The 22,802-nt window shown below is 41.2% G+C and overlaps 1 long non-coding RNA gene across 1 annotated transcript in view; it reads left to right on the top strand.

Moving 5' to 3' along the window:
* LOC135982624 (uncharacterized) overlaps window positions 1-19,653 on the top strand; it is an 87,850-nt gene extending 68,197 nt beyond the window's left edge. The window contains exons 6-9 of the long non-coding RNA XR_010600075.1: window positions 150-270; window positions 3,610-3,756; window positions 7,419-7,607; window positions 9,500-19,653. This is a non-coding gene — a long non-coding RNA (uncharacterized LOC135982624). The remainder of the gene's footprint in view (window positions 1-149; window positions 271-3,609; window positions 3,757-7,418; window positions 7,608-9,499) is intronic.
* Window positions 19,654-22,802: the final 3,149 nt, after the last annotated feature.

A 22,802-nucleotide genomic window follows, 5' to 3' on the forward strand; every position in this document is an offset into this window, starting at 1 on the left:
TTTTATCTCTTGTCAAATCAGGTAGGGCTTCTAAGAATGTCTGGCTCAAGTCATTAACTACATGCTCCTAAAACAAGGAGGATGTTACTAAGAATCCTTACTTTTGTATTCAGAGTGAGTTGAATTGGTGTTTCCACTTTGTTTTGTAGAGTACAAGTTTTCAGTGAAGCATCTTACAGTACGAGTATGTACTTTTCATCTGCAGCATAACCTCTGCAATCAAAAATCAATACATGCACAATGTGAAAATCAGATTGTTCCTATCCACAGGTATCTGCAGTATTATACTTGAAACAGCTCGGATTTGCTTTGATTGGGAAGAATGGTTCCCCTATAGAATTGTGTGCATTTATGCACAGAAGCAGTGTCTGTTTTACTATACATAAAAATGTGACAGCTTTAAAGTCCATAATCTCATGGACCTACATAGATAGAAACAGGGGATTTAAGCAATAGGTAGGGGAGATTCCCAGCTACCAAATGGGACAGAGGCCTCACTTTTAGCCCTGGAAGGCCTCGTGATAGCATATTTTAAAATGGAGATATTTCAATGGAGGCTGTTCTAGAGGTTTTTAATGGCTCCCTCCGAGTCTTGTACAGTTGATCTCCTGGTAAGCACCTGGATTTATAGGCAAAAGGATATGAAAACGAGTAGCAATTTTTTAAAAACTCTCTAAACCAGCCCCAAATTTGTATTTCTCTAACATATAGGGAACACATACATACATGATGGTGTGATGTCATATAAAAGTTATATTGAGCATCATTTGGTATGACCTGCATAACTCACTCATGGGTCTTCCACACAAGTCAAATCATGAGCTCAAACTCATTATTATTATTTATTTATTTGTATTATCATAGCGCCTATGATCCCTAGTCATGGACTCTTTAAACCACTCCACCCCACCATGGATTCTCCCTCTGTCCGTATTTTAAAATTCATTGAAGTGGGATTAATGGATTTATGCTTGATTTGCACCAGAAAAAATCAGGCCGCATGTTTCTATAAAATATATCAACATCTTACTAGTGTTAAGAGCTTATGTAAATAGCGGCACATATGGAAACCATTTTCAGATCACAGCAACAAGAAGTTTTAGTGGTCTGAAAAATACAGAAACTATGTATCCTTGAGTGTCATCTACTGGCACTTTATCTATTAAGTATTTACACATACTCAGACAGACAGACACAGAGACACAGCGCTCCTGCAACAATCAGTACATACAACCAATTAACATGGAAGGTATCATCTAAAGCCATATCATTATCAAGTAAGCTGCTGGCTCTGATTTTCTGCAGTTTTACTCAGTTTATATGATGGATTTCGATATCTTAGTGGCAGCACTGATAATCCCAAAGTGTCAGTATGGGGCCTGTCTTTTATGGAGGACCTGCTGAGTAACATTTGGTACCGTGAGAATATTTTTTGCACTGGCTCTAGGGTTCCTTTGGAAATAGTGAGAATTGATATGAGTCATCATACCAGGTATGGTCTCCAGTTAGTAGTACAACTGGCATCAGAAGCACCAAGTAAAAGGCAAAGACAGATGGTAGTTTATGGGACAAACTAGATCTACCACCAATTGGTAATAGAGTATCAGCAATTGTATCAATGTATACCTAAGACTTAAATGGGAGAGAAATGAAAAATAACAGTTAAAAACAAATGAGAGACTGAAATCCCATTCTGTAAAGAAGTGGGGAGTAATATACTGCAATAAAAATCTATTTCAGATCTCCTGTGATAAAGCACAAGAATATCAATGTAGCTAAAGGATGAATTCAGACTCTGGGTATGGTAGAGGACAAAAGTTATAAAGAAAAATCATCTTCTGAACAGGAGTACTTATCATTGTCTAACTTGGGTTCATGTTTAACCAAACTACTAGGGACACCGATTTCCCTCTGGAAGAGGCAAAAGCTGAAGAATATGGAGACGATTGCTTTTTGTCTGTCATTTGCTCACAGTTAGAGATAGACTTGATCCTGCAAGGAGCTGAGCATTCCTATCAGGTGCTAAATGCACCAAAGTCTTTCATCCTGTCAGTGGGAGCAGCTAAGACCCATGAGCTCACTCCCTTGCAAGATCAAGCCCCAGATGCTGCATTTCTGTGAAGCTAGCCTCAGAAATAAACTCCATCAGCAAAGAGACAAATTGTCATTAATGTTAGCAACCAGTACAATTCTGCTTTCACCATATACAGTCCTTAATTAAAGGGACATTAACATTCTTCTATCTCTGAGAGACTGGGTCTTTTAATATAAACCTCCACAATGGGGATTATTTGTCTGAAATGATGCATTTACAGCCTCAAGGCAGAAAGCTGCTGCTGTCTTTAGTGGTAAAAGCTAGCAATGATACACCTGATTGTGTGAGGAAGGATGCCTGCCAGATTCAATGGCCAAGGATTGTGCAGTAGGAGCAGAAATTCACTGTCCTCCTCCTGGAGCCTCTCATTCACAGCCTGTCAGGGAGTGATGAGTCTGTTTGATCCTGCAGCCTTCTTGATACTACAGCCCTGTCATGTTTTCCCAACAGAAAAAAACAAGCATATATTTTCTGTCCCAATTTTAGATTAAAGGTAGCAGCCAAACAATAAAGAATGAAAGAACAATTTCCATAAAAGAGCAATTTTTAAAATGTTTGTAAATGACCTAGCCCACTTCTGGTGTGATGTGTAAATCATACACAATAAAACATGCTCAAGCAACATAATGCAGATTCAGTATAATAAAGTAGGTGGATAGGCAGCCTTACTATGCATATGTACATACAAGCATTTAAAATTGAATGACACCATTGACTTTTTAAATAACTCTATCAATAGCCATCTTGCTACATTATATATCTGTCAGTATGTTCGATTTGGTAGAATTAAATATATAACATAAAAAGAATTTACATAGTCATCAGAATTTAGAAAAAAAGATCATTTTTCAATTTACTTTAACTTTCCCTGATTTAAAAGCATCCCTTTTGAGATTTTAACAAAATTGCTAAGCTTTGCTCAATTTTTGAACCAACCAGGATTTAATAAAAAATTATATCCAAGGAACAGAAGTGAGAGATATTTAATATGCAAGAAATAAGCTCATATTTACACAATATACTACTATTCTGAGGGCTTAAGTGGGAGTTAAATGATGTATAGGTCTTTTGCTGGCCCTCTGCACAGGAATGAATTTTTTGCCTCAGAGTATACTTCATTTAATTTGGCAGATCTGTCACTCCAGTAAAAACACTGGCTTGCCATATGGTGTGATATAAGGATTGTGACAAATTCCTGCTATGTGATAGAACTGATAATAAGAAGAGTTTGAATTTATTTATTTAACCCTTTGGTTTTTAACCAGCGTGAGTTATGCATTTACATTGTCAACAATCTGTGCCTTTAAATAAATAGAGATATCCCCTCTCCTGGAAGGGATCCTGAAAGGTCATTGAGTCTAGCCCTCTGGCTTCACTAGCAGGGCCAAGTACTGATTTTACCCCAGATCCCTAAGTCCCTACCTCAAGGATTGAACTCATAACCCTGGAGTTAGTAAGCCAATGCTCAAACCACTGAGCTATCCCTCCCCCTAAACATATTGCTATTCTTACAGGTTTTGACTGGGTATTGGATTTGGACAAGATTGGAATTACATCATGAGTTTTAGTTTCACAAATGTTTTCTTGGCTAGTGCACGTGTTCCTTCAACCTTTAAATTGCTCTGCATAAAGATGTAATTGAACTACACAACTTTGTTGTGGTAAGTGGCTCTGTGTAAGTGGTGATTGTCAAAGAATAAATTATTGATTTCTGCGGATGAAAGATGTAGTACTATTTCTAAAACAACATTGTATGTGGTAGTCCACAACATACCTTTACTGCCATAGAAAACCCAACTGAACCCTAGTATCACTCGGATTAATAAGAACACATAACTAATTTGGAAGCACAGGAGATTCAATGTAAGCAGGTAACATTTGTGCACATTAGTATGATGCATCTGAAGTGAGATTTTTTACCCATGAAAGCTTATGCCCAAATAAATCGGTTAGTCTTTAAGGTGCCATGGACTCCTTGTAATATTATAGTTATGTGATTTTAGCACTGAACAGTTGTTCATGGTTGCCGTGTAGTTCCTGTGGCAATTTATAATGACAAATAGAGTTGGAACATTTTCCAGCAAAATTCCACATAACATTTTTTCTCAGCTTGTTTTCCATAGCTTTCAAAACCCCTAAATTATGTCCCATTGAAATTGCAATGATTCAGTAAGGAGCTTACGCTCATCTCTAATTTTAAGCATGCTAGTAGAGCACGAATTTAAGTGCCTTGAGGTCCTGAAGTATGTGCTTTCTTCTGTTGACTTACTCTTACTCCTAGGCAGGCATTGCTTGATGGCTGTTCTCAGGAACAGCCTGCTCTCTACTCTGCTCATCACGTCATACTTGCGTATATATGCAAAACCCCACACCTGCTTTGTCCAGTATAAACCCCACTATGTTTTTTTCTTTATTTTGTAATGTTTTCATTACATTCTCCAGGTCTGGCATTTGCTGGCAGTTAATCATGTTGTTAAATGGCCCAATATGGATCCTTCAACTGAACTTTCTCCCCATGCGTATTACTGCTTTCGTGGCATCTAAGGCATATTTCTCACCATAGTTATGTTCAGGTAGAAACACTTAAATATCCCTAATTCAGAAATTGAATTTTAATCTGTAAATGATGTTATAAAACATTGATATTTAATCACTGGGTGGGATGTACAATGGGCACTTAGGAACAGCAACCTACATTCCTAGAGTGGCAGTTCCCTCCCTTGCTCTAGCCTTTATGCCCTATATTGACCATATAATGTTATATTAATTGGCTTTGGTTTTTGGTATACAAATGGTTTGCATGGATACTGTATGTTCTCAGAGAGCTTTGATACTATACACTGGTATGCATATCATGAATTGCTCGATTTCTGTATTTTATTCAAACAGTAATCAAAGTAATCTCCAGAAAGACTATTTCTAGTGATGAGTGATGATTTCCTTGTGTGATTATACTTATTTTTATTTGAAATGTCTCCTAACCAGATTCTCACCTCACTACACATTAAACTACACATTTTTCTCATCAATACACATTAAACTTCTTTGCTGAATAGCATTTTAAAATATCGATTAGGTCAATGGCTGAATTCAAAGAAGAGGTGGTAATTTGATTGCATCTATCCCTAAATACAGATCTGTGAGTGAAATATAATCTATTAGCCATACTTTGCCCCTGAAATAATGTTATTGGACTATTTCTGGAAGGAAAAAACTATATAGAGGGTAAATAGTGGTGGCTGGAGATTTTGACTTGTTCAATGTTTACACCGCACAGAATATGAGGGAATATGGAGGCAGTGAACTTTCAGAATCTTTTCTTTTTGTTTGTTTTTGGGTTTCCTTTTTCTTACCTATATAATAATTTGGAACTTTGTTAATCAGCATCAGCATAATGTCTCTCTTGTAAGCGTTGGCTGGTTCGAGCAGTCAGGAATAGTATGGACTTCTGAAATACATTGATAATTCCCTGGTGGGAAAGATACAAACCCAAGGCATTCATTTCTAGGTTTATTCTACTCTAATTTCTGGAGATATTTTTTTCTTGTATTTATAATAAGGAAAATTCATCCCTGGGCTAGTTCAAGCCCTTTCTTCCTGTGAAGTCCCATTTAAGACTACAGTTCAGTAAAGTACTTAAGCATGTGCCTAACTTCAAGCACATTAGTAGTTCCATTGAATTCATTGAAACTACTCCTGTGGGTTAAGTCAGGTATATGCATAAGTGCCTTGCTGAAACTGGGCCCATGTCATTAAAATAGGGCATAAGTGCCATTTAAGTGGGTATAAGCTTTGTGCTGGCCCTCTGCACAAGGGTAAATTTCACCCTATATGGACAGAGAATCTGCAGTGCGCTAAAAGAATGGTTTAAAGCCCCCTAACACCTTGTGTTATAAAGGCCAAAATCAACAGGATATAGTTTCAAGCTGTGATTTTATTACTAGCCTGAAAAGTAAAAAGATAGTATGTGCTAATAAAAATCTAACGATAAAAGGTATGTTTTTATTATGAGCCTCAGAATATAAAATGTCATAAAATCTTGTGATGAAAGAGATAAAGGAAGAATTGTTTTATTACAAGATCCAGAATAGATAGTGTCCATTTTTTCAACCCCTTGCACAGTACTCCAAGGATTTTCAGTCCTCCTACAGATGGGGAGTTTTCAGAATCTGAGGCAAAGTTAATTCAAATGCCAGTAACAAGCTCCTGTGAGACATTCAAAAACATGTTCTAAGCAGTTTTGATCAAAATAAACTAAATTTCAAAACAAAAAGTCATTTTGAATCAGAGTTGAAATGTTTTTTTTCCAAAATGTTGATGCTTTTATATTTTTTAAGCATTTTTTTTCTTCTGCTTTTTTTCCCTGATTGAAACGATTTGGTGAAGTTGACCCATGGAATGTTTTGTTTGCCCGACCGTGCATTTTTTGGGTGCAAAAAGGTCTCAAACAAAAAAATGTACCCATATCTAATCACGATGAACACTCTCGTGGGTGGCGGGTGAAGCTTCCCCTTGGGGAGGCTAGCTCCTGCCCTGCCTCTTCTGGCCGAGGCCCCCACCACCACTCAGTGCTCTCAGACCCCCACACCCCCATAGCCTTGGCCAAGGCTAGGGGGGACTGAGAGCTCGGCCCCCGCCAGGGTCGAGCTCTCAGCCTCAGCTGGGACCACAGTGGAGCTGAGCTCTCTGACCTGGCTGCAACTCTGAGCCTGGAGCCCATCCCCTGTTCCGCCCCTTGTGCCCCTGGCCCCACCCCATTTCACCCCTTTCCTTGTGGCCCCACCCCTGTTCCACCCATGGCCCTGTCCCCATTCCACCTCTTCCCCCCTCTCTCTCCTCCATGCCCTGCAGCCCTGAGATCAGAAAAAGCTCTGTGCCCCAGGGCTGTGGTGGGGGGAGATTTTTCAGGGGGGCCCAAATCTGCCACACCTCCACGCCCCCAGCAGCGCAAGATTTGGAGAGGCTTAGCCTCCCCTAACCTGAATTACGCACCGCCCAGGAACCCAGTGAGAAAGTGCTCGATAAAACCTTTTTCATGTTAGTTTAATAAAGCTACAGCTCATGATCTTCAAACCAAAACGTCTGTGTACATGGTTCATCACACAATAGCACCAACAATGTACCATCAATTATTTTTTTTCTGAAACTTAAATTGTGGTTCTATACATTAAGTAGTTTACTATCAGGAACTGCTACCCATAACAGAATCTTGAAACCAATGCTTAGAAATTCTCAATTAAAAAGGGACATGTTAATATTTTTTCAGTAAGAATATTGTATTATTTTAACTTTTTTCCTCTTTTATGATTTCAATTTGTTATAGACTTGCCTCTGTGTCTTTTGATCTCTATCAACATTGTGCTTCCAAGCGTCATCTGTTGTGCAGTGGCAAAACTTCATTATTCTTCAAGTGGACAACACAGGTCTTCTCGGGGAAGTATTTGTCTTATAATAGGAGTCATGACACTCAACAGAAAAGAGTTATTATATGCACTGGAAAATATTCCCGCAGGTTAGCAACTACATGTCTTCTGTTGTGTAACCCTTTTCTTTCTGATACTTTATTTTTATATATATATATATTGTCTATCATACCACAGAAAAAGGGCTTTCTGACAGCTGGGAGATTTTGACCATTATAAAAGCAGTACAATTATTTTTTCCAATCCAGCCATTATTCTTCATTTTGAGGGTGGTGGAAGGTGACCTCTTAGATCAGAACTTTTAGGACATTATTATTCAAGCAGGGATGCAAATAACAAACAAAAGGTCTAGACCAAAGCTTTGTTCATTATCATCTTGTTCTGTATTGTAAATTACAGCAATTCAGTTTGTCAAAGTCACATTACACATTGTTCTCAAAATGTTAACTCTGTATGGTGTTTGCAGGAGAGTTTTCAAAGTTATCATTGAAAGAGGAAAGAGAAATCTGGATTAATCACTATTCATTATAGTTAATATTAGGTATTTATACTGAGATATTGTGCAAATGGCCCATTCAGACAACTGGGGTCCCTACTGTGCTAGGAGCAATACACACTTAAAACAAAATTAGTGCCGGTTCCAAAGATCTTATCTGCACATATGATGAAAAATAACAGGTGAATGGATACACAAACAAATTGGAGAATACAAGGTAAGAATGAGATAAATACAATTAGTATAATAAGCAACAGGCACAGCATAGCAGCTGCCATAGCCAAAATATGTCCAGCCTACATTAAATTCCTTTCTAAAATTTCCAAAAAAGTCAAAAGTTGGACTTGAATTCCAACAGCTTCCAGAAAGGCTGTACAATTATAAAGAATCTGTTTCCCTAACAGGAAGTAATATTTGCTGTTGGAACCATGAGGTTGCTAGTCTGCCTGGTCCTTCTATAAACCAACATCTTTAACCTATTATTTCCAAAACAAATCTAGCCTCAGCAATACAAGAAAAGATAAAATAGTTGTCATTGAAGCTTCCAGTAAAGTGGAACTAATTTAGGGCTATTTTCTCTTGACTTGCGCCATCTGTCTTTAAATCAAGAAAAAAATATCAAATTTATGGTTAGTATGATTTAAGGCCTTTTTAGACATAACTTCATCCAATAAAGCAAAAAAAAAAATAGGTTTCAGAGTAGCAGCCGTGTTAGTCTGTATCCACAAAAAGAACAGGAGTACTTGTGGCACCTTAGAGACTAACAAATTATTATTTATTATTATTATAATTTGTTAGTCTCTAAGGTGCCACAAGTACTCCTGTTCTTTTTGCAAAAAAAAAATAATATCCCTCATGACAAAATGTAATAGAAAATGATGACTTTCCAATAGGGTTTTTAAAGAAAATTATATCCTTTCTTTTAGATTTTTTTTAAACTACAGAAAGGACAATATGCTCTATTAAATTGAAGTGTTTTTTTAGAATTAGTTTGATAGAACCTTTTTATATTTCTGTAGAACCTAATTGGTTAAATTCCTACTAAATTCAATAGCATGTTTTTTATAATTAATGACATATCCATTTTTCATGCAAGATCAATATTTTTTATATTATTAGTCATAATGATAGGTACGACTTGTTTTTTCTCATACATAATAAAATTTGAGGTAAATTTTCTAATGTTTTTTTCTTCTTCCTCTTGCTCAGCATTTGCCTGAAATTTCCATTAGGAAGAGGCAGTAAATATTACAGTACTCTGTGATAAACCATTCTTATAGGAAGCCCAGATCTCCTAAATTCTGTGACTTAGAGGAGTTCAGCATTTTCCAGCCTTGTCCTTAAAACAACATTTCCTACAACACTTTAAGTGCCATTTTATTTGAGCTTTATGAACTTCAGTAACTACAGTACTAACTTAATCTATGTTCACCCTAGAGCCATATGTGGAGTCATAACTTTTAATTTATGTTTCATCTCTTCTAGTGAACTGATTCGCTATTCACTCTCTTCTTTCAAACACTCTTCTTTTCACCGACCTTGTCTTTCTAATATCCTGGGATCAACATGGCTATAACAACCCTGCAAACAGGAGTCAGAGAAGGACAGATGGAGGTAGCAAAGGGATTCGGGGGCATGATCCATATATGCATATTGGGATCCCAACCTGTGGCCCTTATATATTTTTTCCCACAGCTCACTAAACTTGGGAATTCTGTTATTTTACCCCTCTGCTCCCTTCTGAAGCGTTTGAAGGGAAGCCAATATGTATTAAACTAATGTGGTTCAGGAGAACCCATGAGAGAAAGATAACTATGAGGGATACTTCTTTCACCTCCCTTCATAGCTGTGTGACAGAGTGCAGGGGATGAACACCTATTGAGTTCTGGGATTGGGAGGGCGCAAGCCCACCCCTGTTTGAAGGTCCTTTCCCCAGCCTAAGGGGTGGAGTGACTAAACCTGGGGCTCAAATGATTTTGGGGGACAACTGATAAGAAAACAGGGACAGGAGTGAGGTCATAGGGCCATAAGCAGGGAACCAGAGGGCAACGTCAAACAGAGAACCCCGGACAGTGCTCACTGCTTCTCAAAGGTGTCTAGGGAGTCAGCTGATGCAGCCCAGAATAACTGCCCAGATGCATGAACCAATAGGCCCCACAGTTGCAGAGCACCTCCCAGTCCAGTGTTGTCCTCCTGGTTTTAGAGCTGGCCACTTTCGCCAGTGCCAGGAGGAGGTTGACAAAGAGGTCTAGAGATTTTGTGGGGCACAGACAGGGTGTGCGTTCATAGGGATGTGCAGGGGAAAGTGCTGCCAGAAACTAAGGAGAAGGTTTTGGAGGAGCTGGAAAGGGGGCTGCAAACTGGCACACTCCAGGTTGACATGCATCAGAGTCTCCCTGATGCTGCAAAAGGGCCAGTGTCAGGGAAGGGAGGGGAGTGAACTGTGCCAAGTACATGCCCGTGCACATGGCTCCAGGAAGGAGCCACCAGCTGATATCCCCAGTGGGCCATGGGATCAAGGTGGAATATATGCTGGCCCACCGGAGTTTCTCACCCTCCGGTGAGAAACAGGTAGCAAAAGGTTCTGCCACTTGATGTCAGGGTGGGACATGAGGGTGAGGAAATGAAAAGTATGGTGCATGCGTGTGTACAGATGTTTCCTTGGCGCGGTTCAGAAATGAGGGAAGAGGGCCGAGTTGGGGAGGGGAGGGCTCACAGGGCAGGGACCTGATAACAGGGTCCAGAGGGTCAGGGTGAGGAGGGAGCACCTCCCACAGGACCTGTTTAAGGAAAGCCTGAAAGGTAGGCAGTAAGGCTGCCATCACCTCCTGGAGTATGTGCCAGGGGGCATAAGGGGTGGAGAGTCCTTTGTGCCAACCGAGCACAATGGGATCCACCCAGTCTCCCTGGTCGTAGTTCAGGAGGAGTCAGATTCTGGTGCCTCCTGCCAGGACCAATCTCTGGCTCACTGAGGGGGACTCCTCTGCCTGCACACCAAGTTGGGGGTTGTGTAGCAGGGGCTTTGCATAGTGTACCCGGTACTGGGCTTCCTGATGGGACACCAGAAAGGACCCCTTGAGTGCCTCTCTATCACGCACTGCTGGCAGCAGCTGGATTTGCACCTGCCAACAGAACGAGAGGGCATGGCATAGAATGGGACCTTGAGGCCTAATGGGAGAGGGCTGATGATGGATAAAGATTTCCCCAGGGTGGAGAAGGATAATAGGGCAGCTCTGGGGAGAAAGGGCGGAATCGAGGTGAAAACCACCCATACTCCTTGGTCCTCCAGGGGCTCAAGGGGGACATCAATAACTCCCACCACAAGGCCCTTCTCCCCTACCTCCTGGGCAGCAGCCTACGATGCCAGGAAGCAGACAACTTTCCCATACATCTTGGAGGCTGTTACGATGGCATATGCTCTGGGGGACTGAGACGTGGGTTCCCCAAGTAGTGGTGGAGGGAACATCAGGGGGAGGGGGAGCCGTGGCTGATGGCAGGGCCGCAGTGGAGGGGAGGGGGTGGAGGCGGTCCCTGACACTGAAGGCTTTGCTTTCTGGGCAGGACTCGTACCCTTCTTTTTCCCTTGGCCCTTTCTGCCAGTTAAGGGGGCTCCCTGGAGGATGGTAGAGGTGAAAGCCATGGCAGTGATGGAATCCCTATCCATGCTTGCTGCTGGTGTTTCCCCTGTGGGGGCGAGGGTGAAGGACTCGGCATCAGCAGTTGACCTGGTAGCCACAAGGGTGGATGGTGGAGCCGGCTGTGGGGGGGAAGGCAACAGGAACAGCAAGGGGGCCCCCTCCTGCAGTCTCCTCCGTCATTCAGGAAAAGGGGACAGGAGCAAGAGCAAGCACCACAGGGAAGGGCATGGGGAAGAGGGGACAGCTAACTGCTCCTCCCTGCTAGCTGCAAGCAGGGGAGGAGGGCACCAACAGGGAGAGGTCACAAGGGCCTCCAGCAACATTAGGTGTTCCAGAGGATGGGGAGGGACAACAAAAATGGAGGGGGTCACAAGCACAGAGAAGGACATGGGCACACAGAACAAGCGGGGTGGGGCGGGGCAGGAGAAATGGGCTGAGAACAGGCCAGAGGTGGAGCAGGAAAAGCACACAACCAGACTCCCAGGGACAGGGCCGGCTCTGGCTTTTTTGCCGCCCTAGGCAAAAAAGCCACCCGCCGCGCCCCCCTCCCCCAGCGCGGCAGGGGAGGGCACCGAGCCCGGCCACGGGCTCGCAATCCCCGACCGGCCAGAGCGCCAGGAGGAGGACGGTGAGCCCGGCCGGGGCCCTGCCGCGCCGCCCCCCTCCAGGTGCCGCCCCAAGCACATGCTTGGTGGGCTGGTGCCCGGAGCCGGCCCTGCCCAGGGACCAGGGTGGGACAGGTAACCAAACAGACTCCCAAGGACCAGGGTGGGACAGGCAAACTAACAAAACTTGCAAGGGAACTCTGTGTGTTTGTGTAATGACAAACAAGGAGAGAGGGGCTTAACCTCTGCAGATGGGCTGATGAGCAAACAGAGGGTGGGAGGGGCCCACCAGCCTTGCACAGCTCGGGGAAAGGCAAGTCCAGGGAGGAAAGGGGGCACATGCACCCATGTGTACTTGCAAACAATAGTTCCAGCTTGCTGCTGCAATCAGAATCCCATATGGTAACAGGGCAAAGCAAGTGGATGAGCCAAGGAGGGGAAACAGTCCCAGCCCAGCGTGGTGTTCAGGGTGGTGGAGCAGGTGGTGATGGATGGAATAAAGAGAGGGCTCCATGCCACCTCCCCTCACCCCCATGAAGAGAACAGCCACCACACAGGCAGAGATGATACAGTCACTCAGTGGTTTGGCCAGGGTGGGGGGTGGTAGGGAGAGGCTGCTGGAAGCTAACAGGTGGACCATCACTCTAATGTTAATTAGTTCCCCTTGAGAAAGCTGGCAGTGATAATTAGACAGGTTGGGCAGTTGGATGGGATAAGGAGTCAATTAGCTCATTGGCCCAAGGCTGATAAAGAGGAAGGAAGCCCCAAAGGGGGAGGGAGGGAAAGGCTGACTGCAGCAGGCTAGGTGAATCCAGTTACATTGAGGTCTTAAGAGAGTGTGGCCTCTGTTTCTCTCAGGTCTGGAGGAGAGACCCAAAAAGCACAGGGGTACTGTAAATAGACTGTTGCATGACTATGGTGTGGACATAGTGGTGGGAACTTAAAGTAAAAGAATACACTGAAGGAACAACACTGCAAGCCATGCAGTTTCTGCAGGGATGAAGGAAGGAGAGAAGCCATGCCCTGTTACAAGCTGCCAATAGACTTTGAAAGGGGTGTCATTTGAGGGTTGGCTGGTCAGTACAGGGACAGAGTTGGCGATCAGTCATTTTGAGTATCAAGCAAAATGCTTCTGAGCCATCTAAAGTAATGCTTTAGTCTAAGGGTGTGCTCCTGCACCACTGGAGTCAGTGGGAGCTTTGTTGGTGACTTGAATGGAAGCAGAATCAGTACACAGACTTATGCAGGTAACAATGATTCTAACAGTGCCCCATGCATTCAGCTTCCTGGAACTAATGTGACAACTCAAAACTCCTCAGGGGTCCTTTCTGCCAGCAGAGACAGGGCAGGAAAGTACAAGTTAGTATTCTTTCTGCCCTTCTCCTCTTCCTCTGCAGATCCAAGGGGCCCCAATGTCAGTTTCCTGCTTGTAATCTGTATGTTCTCCCTGAAAGAGGGCATGAAATTTGGAGTTGCTCACTCTAATGGTACAATTTATGTGATTCTCAGAGGGAAGCATATCTCTGTGAAGATATTGGACTCATTAACACATAACTGACAATTGATTGCTAATGCACAAGGCAGACTATTACAGACATTTATTAGCCAAGATCAGGTAAAATAGTTTGTCAGTAACAAATATGAATTAAAGAGACCTATCACAGGAAGCAGATACTGTGGCCAGTTTTCCACCCCACCTGAACAGTTCCTTAATCCTGAGTTACCTGGCCCTGACATAACTTAAAGTTGCAAAGGAGCAGCTCTAACTTATGCGAGTACATAAGTAGGCTTTGTGGAGTTCTTGTCCACCACCACCTCCCTCTCCTCACATGGGGGTTAGGAGATGCAACTTAGCACAGAAGGTAGAAGAGGCACCTCTAGCAGATTCCTGCTATCTGAGAATTACGTTAAATGGGGTGAATTCTCCATCAGCTTTCTCTGGCCCCCTTAAGGCAATTTTGTACCACATAAGTCCATGAATCCCCATAAATTGATAAAAACGTGCCTCTGTTTGTACATAATTCCTTTATTGACTATGGCCTTGATTCAGCAAGGTAGTATGTATGTTGAAGTCAACAGAACTACTTATGTGCCTGCAGCAAAGCTTCAGATCACACCTTAATATATAAAACCCCCTAACTTGTCTTCTTTCTCTGCATCTCTCTCCCTCATGTATCAATCACATTCTGTGAGCATCATAATATGCTTCTAATTCCATAAATAATGTATTTGGAAGAAATATTAAAATGAGTTATGACTTCATATATATTTATAAAACTACAGTTTTCTTGATAAGACTGCTAACTAATCAATAGATTTTAAAAACCTCATTAATATGATGGAACAGCCTATGTCCAAGGTAAACTTGCATTTCCTGGAAGTATTTGAAAAAGCTCTACTTAAAGGTTAATATTTAGGATATAGGGTTACAGAATAAGTGGTAAATTGGCTTGTTCTTCTAAAAATTGACTAAAGGGCTTCAAATAATGAATAGGTGTATGAAAAAAAGGAGTCTTTTCCAAGCTAGATATAATGTTTTGAACTCCCTCAGTCATCAGTCCTGTAAAGGTATGTAAAAAGTGTGTCTATAATTAAATGCTATTGATGAAAGATTGCATCATAAAGTGACCTTGGTTTTGTCAAGCAGTGAAACAATTAAATCATGCAAACAAGTTAAGAATGCTTTTTGGCAGAAGTAAAACAGAAAGTCTTAAAATATTAAGGCCTTGATATTGGAGTTACCACATGCATTGAGTAAAGGGTAATGTGTAGCTGTACTGTCCCAGGAGCAGAGCAGAGAATGAGTTATGACACAGAATTCCAAATCTTTCCTTGCTCTGGAGGAGGAGTTGTACCTCACCTTCTTTTTAGGGAACACCCCCTTGAACGACTCTACCTGAGTAGGAGGGGGCGATCTAGGGCTCCAACCACTTCTTGCCCACCCTCCACTCCCACTTGCTCGCAGTGGGGGGTAGCAGTTGAGTAGCTCCTGTTCTAATCTCTACTCCTTGAGTCACAGTCTGAGTAGGGATGTGCAGGAGAGTGGGGACTATGACAATATAGCCCCAAAGGAGGCAGATGATTCCTTTCTGGAATCCTTAACTTATTTTGGAATCCTTTTATTGCTAGCACTATTGCAGATTCTTCTTCTGTTAGCCTGTTAGCCTGTTAGCACTCTGACCAGGGACCATTCTGGATTTTATAGAGAGCCAACTGCTGTTACTCACTGTATCTTCTGTCTAAATCCTTTATCCTTTTGATTCTACCAGACATAACAGACTCTTAGAAATCTTTTCCAGTATTTTAGAACAGATTTCTCTGCAGATAAACATGCATGCAGGATTCTGGCAAACAGGGAGGTTGACCCACGAAAGTTGAATGTCAGGATAAATTTCCTAAGTGCTTGGTACATTAACTAAACAAAACCACTGCACCTTTTGAGATTTGAAATGCACTGGCTGGGTAGAAGAATTAGTGAGAGGGGTTGTTTACCAAGCGATCTAGCTATTCTGAGACGTGTTTTTTGTGTGTGTGTGTATCTGTAAATAAACAGTCTTAATTAGAAAAGCATACAGTCGAGTAGACTTACATCATCAAGCCAACTTGATTTTTCTGTCCTCAATCTGTCTGTATCCTGGGGGTAGATAAATGTAATCAGGCTTATTCATTCTAATGCCTCGTGATTCCCAGCTCCTGCTGCTGTACCCAATTCTCTTGTCTTCTCCACTGTTCTCCAGGTATTACCTCTGCACCAGACAATGCAACTTTTATCTGCAAAGGGAAACCATGTCTGTATTTCAGGAAATGAAAATTAATTTTGTGGAATTAAAGATATTCTTATTAAAGCAATGTGATATTTCACATATATACTGTATGCAGCTCTATCCCTGTCCCAAACAATTGACAATATGACGTTTCATTTTGCCCTGATATTACCGTAGATAGCTATTTCAGGTTTCACTCATGCAATGTGCATAAGAAAGATTGGTAGTTTCACACTGTTTTTGGGAAGGCAAGCAACAAAATTCTTAAGCAGGAAATGGATAATTGGTATCTATTGCACAAAAGAACTGCACTCAGCATGCCAAGGATTAGTCTCGGATACCATGTATTTTAAAATACTTTCATAAAATGATGTGAAAGCTAAAAATCTGACTATTATGGATTTATAAACCAGTTATTTCAGTTTGATATGGATTATGGATCATTGGAGTACAGTGACCTTTAAATGTAACAAAGAAAAACTAGACAACACTTAAGCTAATAGTCTGTATTTATAGCGACTCTATTGATTTTCATTAGTATAGTACTTCTGGTAGAGCTGGATTAATTACTGCTACCTCCTAAGAAACAAATCTTATGACTGAAATACTGATTTTTTTTTCTTTTGCGAATTTATATCCTATAAGAAATTACTTTGAAAACTGCGGAGACTACGACATTAATGGCAATGCCTTATCCTCACATTAATGTGAAGTTTGTTTGTTGCTGTTGTCTTGTCCCACAGTAATTATATGAGGCCATGAAGTTCGAAAATGAATTCAGCAACTCCTACAGCATCCTTTGCAAGGGCTTGATTCAGGGTGTCCGGTTGGAAGAGCTTCACTTTCCTCACCATATTCTATTCAAAAGTGTGTTAACGCCTGCTCCCAACACAACTGGCAAAATGGATATAACTTGCTTACATCTCTGTTGATTTACATTGCACACAGGCCATACTGCAGCAATCTCACAACAGTGGATGTTATTTTCTGAGAGGCTTTGATATTGATCAGAGGATATTTTAATCTTTCAACCATTGAGTTTCCCACATGGCAGGTGGGTGCCCTAACCACCTGGTAACATCTGCACTCCCTCTCTTTGACCCAATGACTAACCATTATCATTCATAGTGGCAATGTAGTCATTCATTGGTGCACAGAAAGTGTATCTTCCCTCTCCCCTCTGAGTACTCTAACCACCAGGCTATAGTTTTAATTGCACTCTCCCTCTCACTCTCTCTCAGGCTCAATGACTATTCGAGTATTTTAATACAAGGTGGAACTACTTCAACAAGAGAGCTTAAGAGCCCTCCCTAGAATAGTTTCTCACCTGGAATATAGGACACTCACATAGACAGAGAAGAGACCTGGGTTCAAATCCTTGCTCTAAAGCAGGGATTCAGATCTGCATCTCCCATATCCTAGGTGAGTGCACAACCAACAGCCAAAGATTATAAAGGGGGCGGGGGGAGATTCCTCCTCTACTGTCTGTTTTGTGAATCTAGCCCTGTAAAAATGCTCAGGAACAAAACACTGCAGGTGGAACAAAATGTGGTCCATCCAGAAAATGACTTATGATTAATTAAATTACAAAATAATTCAAATTCGGTTCAACCTGGAACATTCCCTCCCCTCCCCCCCTTTTATTTCAGAACTGTCACTGAACTGAAAAATCAGTTTTGCCGAGGTCTGCTCTAAAGTGCCCAGACAGGATGTTTTGTATGACAGCAGCCAATGGTTTCCTTCATTTGTCAAATGTGAACTAGTAGGGGAAATTAGAGAAGCATAGGGCATATTAAATATTATGAAATAGATCACTTGCTTGAGAAACCACCTTTTGCGCACAAGCTTGCTAGTTAGAGGCAGCTGTTTTAGGCTACCTCTGACACCAAGATCAGGGAGCCTAATACATAGTTACAGAGGGTATGTGTTGTGTGGAAAAACACAGCCATCTTATTTTTCAAAAAAGAAGACCTGTTTAGGGAAGTTATGTTGGTCTTAGGTTAGCTCTCTCTGTTTTAAGTATCTGATGTGATTGTATTCTGGGATATCTCCACTGAAGCAGGAAGTGGCAGAGAACTTGAGAGAGAAGGAAAATGTACTTTAACAATTAAGTTAGTTTTATTTCTCTACTAACTATCCTCTCACACCACCACGCTTGTCTCTGGCGGTCCAATAAAAGATATTACCTCACCCACCATGTCTCTCTCATATTCTGGGACCAACACAGCTACCACCATGTCTCTCTCATATTCTGGGACCAACACAGCTACAACAACACTGAGTACCACCATGCACGCATTCAGATAACACACCAATGGGTTCCATATAGGATAGATAAGAAACAGACAGCTTTATGGGCCCCTTCAGCAGATAACCATAGGGTTAATTTATTTCATTTTAGCTTTGTGACTCATTTTTAAGACATATTTAACATGAAAAGAGACTTTCACCCCCTGTGAAGTGCTGTTGAGCTGGGGCCAGGGCCGGCTCCAGGCACCAGCTTCTCAAGCAGGTGCTTGGGGCGGCCGCTTGGGAGAGGGGCGGCAGGTCCAGGTATTCGGCGGCAATTCGGCGGACGGTCCCTCACTCCGGCTCGGAGTGAAGGACCTCCCGCCGAATTGCCGCCGCAGATCGCGATTGCGATTGCGGCCGCGGCTTTTTTTCTTTTTTTTGGTTTTGGCTGCTTGGGGCGGCCAAAACCCTGGAGCCGGCCCTGGCTGGGGCAGCCCAAAGAGAGGAGCCATATCATAGCTGCTACTTTTGCCTTTGCAGTATAGCATTTTCTTATTATTTACTGCTCAAAGTGTGTACAGTGCAACATAAAACATAGAATAGTGCACCATGTGACAGCACATCCTTGAGGTGGTGAAGACTTCTTGTATAGTCATCACTGAAAGTATTAATGGAAAAAGTGTTTTAAGGAGGATTTTATAGGAGGTGAAGGATGTGGTACGATACATGAACCTAGTAATCAGTACTTAGCAGCCAACAAGATGCTTTGAACTTTTACTTTCATACTTAAATGAATAAATTCATGAGCATTTGACATGTTGCAAGGTTTGGTATTAAGATAAGCAAATGAGTATCATCTCAAAGGTTGAGTTCAAATTTGAACCAAATATTTTTGATGTAAAAAAAGTGATGACTTTCTCTAAAAAATACTTGTCAATTTCATATTCCATCCAATATAGGATATTGACAGGCCAGAATATCATAAAAAAGGCTTTTCTCACTGTATTTCTGACTTGACTGGAATCTCACCTGATATCTCACAAATGAACTTATTATCATGAACTTTCCAGCCCAATTTTACAGAACATAGAAGTTCAGAAGAGTTTGGATAAAGTTTAGTTAAACTTCAAGGTACTTATCTGAACAAGACTGAACCTACAAACTGCCAGAGAATGGAAAAATCTGTTATTTGCACAGCTCTACCTCTTAGTTCCAAGGATGTCTTCTAGTTTTGGTTTTGTTGAGTGTGTCCTCAGCTCATTTCTATGACCATTTAAAAAAAATCTTAGTGAAAAGTTGCAATGTTTTCTTAATGAAGGAAGGATGATACAGTTTCCATCTGCAAAATGGGGATACTAGCATTTCTCTACCTTATAGGGTATGTCTACAAAGTAGCTAGAAGGTATAATTCCTGACTGGGGTAGACAGACATACATCACTGTCTATCTACATAATATTCTTATATGGCTCCTGTTACCACAGTATTGGAGCACCTCGTAGTCATTAATTTGACAACATGTCTATGGATATGTCTACACAGCAGCTGGGAAGTTTAGCATGCTAAAAATAGCCTTGTGGTTGAAGAGGCATTTGTGGTGCTAAACTTCCCAGCTGCTGTGTAGACATATCCATAGACATGTTGTCAAATTAATGACTACGAGGTGCTCCAATACTGTGGTAACAGGAGCCATATAAGAATATTATGTAGATAGACAGTGATGTATAAATATCTGCATGGAAGTCCAATATGGAAAGATGACAATGATCTACCGATCCTGACTCCCACCTCTGCATACAGTACTACTTACTTAGTAAGAATTATGCAGACATTCATTAAAAATTCATTAAAAATTGTAGTACTGTAGTTCCAATTAGTTTACCACATTCTTGTATCACATGAAATGAATAAGTCAATCAGCAAGCCATGATTCGGCTATTGGATTCTGTTTCAGCATATGAGTACCAGCTTGCTACATATATCACCCTTATGATAATTTACAGAATCACTCTCAGGAGTATTTTATGGCCAAAGACTAGTCCAATCAGACTTTGGTTTAATGACAGAGTAGCCACACAAACAGTAATTTAAAAAATGGCACCTTGTATTATTAGAAAAGTACCAACCTAACATAAACCCATTCTCATCACAGCTAATCAAGCTCAAAACTAGAGCTGGATTATACTGAAAACAATTTCCCACTAATATTCATTGATTTAAAAAAAAACTAATTTGCTTTGACTATGTTCATGTCCCCGCTGTGTTCGGTTTCTGTAACTATTCTAGCAAGTGAGTTTACTGGCATGAATGCACATCAGTGTAGTACATATTTCAAGTAAAAAAAAACTGCATTAAAATGGAATTAAGGTAGGGACTATATCATTTTTAAGGACAAAAAGCATTACAGGGATGTAACTATCCCAAAACCAAGCACTAGTAACTCAGGAAATTCAAAGAAAGGTTATACTAAGGGCTTGCCTACATGGCAAGTTAGTGCATAGCAAGCCAGTGTGTGAATCTACAGTATACTAGCCTGCAGCACAGTAATGTCTTGTGGACAGTGCTATTGCACACTAAAAATTCAGTAGTGTGCTTTGACCAGCTGCTGGAATGTGAGTATGTCAAAGTGCACTATGAATATTCTAGTGTGCTGTTGCAGTGTTCACATGGAGCATTACTGTGCAGCAAACTAATGCTCGGTAGATTCACACCCCGGTTTACCTCACAATACTATTCTCTGTAGCAAGGCCTTAAAGGAAATCCCAACAGGTTTAAAATATGAAAATGTACACGTAAGGCAACCACAAAACCTTATCTCTACCTGGCAGTGACACCATAAAATAAAGCTACATTTTGATTATGGTATTTTAATTTTTGTGGTCCCAATTAGATTAAATTTATATTTAAAGACACCTTGATTTTTATTCTCATATCTTCCCCATTATAGAGGAAAGCAACACTTGAGCTAATCTACCAGTGGGAACTCTTGATCCATGAGTCTAGTTTTCCTGATACCATTAATTCAGAGCATCTAATAGAATTGTTACATTAAAATCAGCTGCAGAAAGAAAGTGGTGATTGGATGAGATACTTCTGATGTTACAATGGCCTTCTTTAGAGTTATTGGATCTGTTGCCTTCATATTGTCTGTACCATATATAACCTTAACAACTAAATACAACAATAATTAATAACAACTAGAGCCATCCAACAGTCTGGGGAGCTGGCTGGCTGAGGTGCTTGGTAACCAGAGAGTGTGGTAGCTCAGGGAGCTGAAGAGCCAGCTACTTAGGGAGTCTGGGAGCTGGATGGCCCAGCCGCTTGCCTGCCTTCCAGGATGGCAGCCTGGGAACTGATCGTCTGGATATTTGAACAGCCAGGAACTCAGATATGTGGCTCCCCAGGTAGGAGGGAACCAGAAATGGGAAGCTGTGCACCATTTAGATTCTGTGGAATCTGCATTTTCTGATTGGAAACTATTCAGTTGGAAAAATTTCGACCAGCGCTATTAAGAACTTAGTTGAATTACAGATTAATGTCTTCAAATATAGCCTGTGGATAAGATAACTATATGGGAAGTTAGAAGAGTTTGTGTTCTGTTATTAAAATAATTCAAGAGAAAGAAAAGATTGACAATGATAAAGATGATGGACCTATGATAATTTACATTGGCTAAGAATTTGCCCCCTGCAATTTTTATTAATTTTCACTCATAAACTAATTAGCAAATTTACTTCTAAATTTTCAGAAAATTCATTCTGTGACTAAAGAGTCAGTGCTGTAATTTTGGGGGAGGATTCTCTGTATTTTTTGGAATCCCTTTTTTAACTACAAAATGGAAAACAACCTCTATTATGGAGTCAGGACTGGCACGTTTATAATGCATGACTATAGAGTGTAGTACATATGTATTACACACGCAGAAACAATGTAAAAAGAATAGTAAGGATGTAATGTCAAGCAACAAAAGTTAGGAAATTCCAGAGTTCAGGCTGCACATGCAAGTTTAATTTGACTCATTTGTGCCCTTGGACACATGCATTATAATACAGTCCTTAATATTAAAATATTGTATTTTCAAGACATGATCACTTACTACATGACGACTCTCTGCTTGATTGTTGTAGCCATTTCCCCTTTCCTACATTTCTTTGACTGTTTGTTTTGCTATTTTAAAGTGTAAGTTATAGGAATTGTTCCTTAATATAACAACATAAGAACAGCAGAATGGCCATACTGGGTCAGACCAATGGTCTATGTAGCCCAGTGTGCAGTTTTCCAACAATGGCCAGTGCCAGATACTTCAGAGGAAATGAACAGAACAGGGAAATTATTGAGTGATCCATCTTCTGTTGTCCAAACCCAGCATCTGGCGGTCAGAGTCCTAGGGACACCCAGAGCATGGAATTGAATCTCTGACCATCTTGGCTAATAGCCATTAATGGACCTATCCTCCATGACATATCTAATTCTTTTCTGAACCCAGTTATATTTTTGGCTTTCACATCCCCTGGCAATGAGTTTCACAGATTGAATGTGGATGGTGTGAAG

This window comes from Chrysemys picta, chromosome 3, assembly GCF_011386835.1.
Source record: "Chrysemys picta bellii isolate R12L10 chromosome 3, ASM1138683v2, whole genome shotgun sequence".
Lineage (NCBI taxonomy): Eukaryota > Metazoa > Chordata > Testudines > Emydidae > Chrysemys > Chrysemys picta.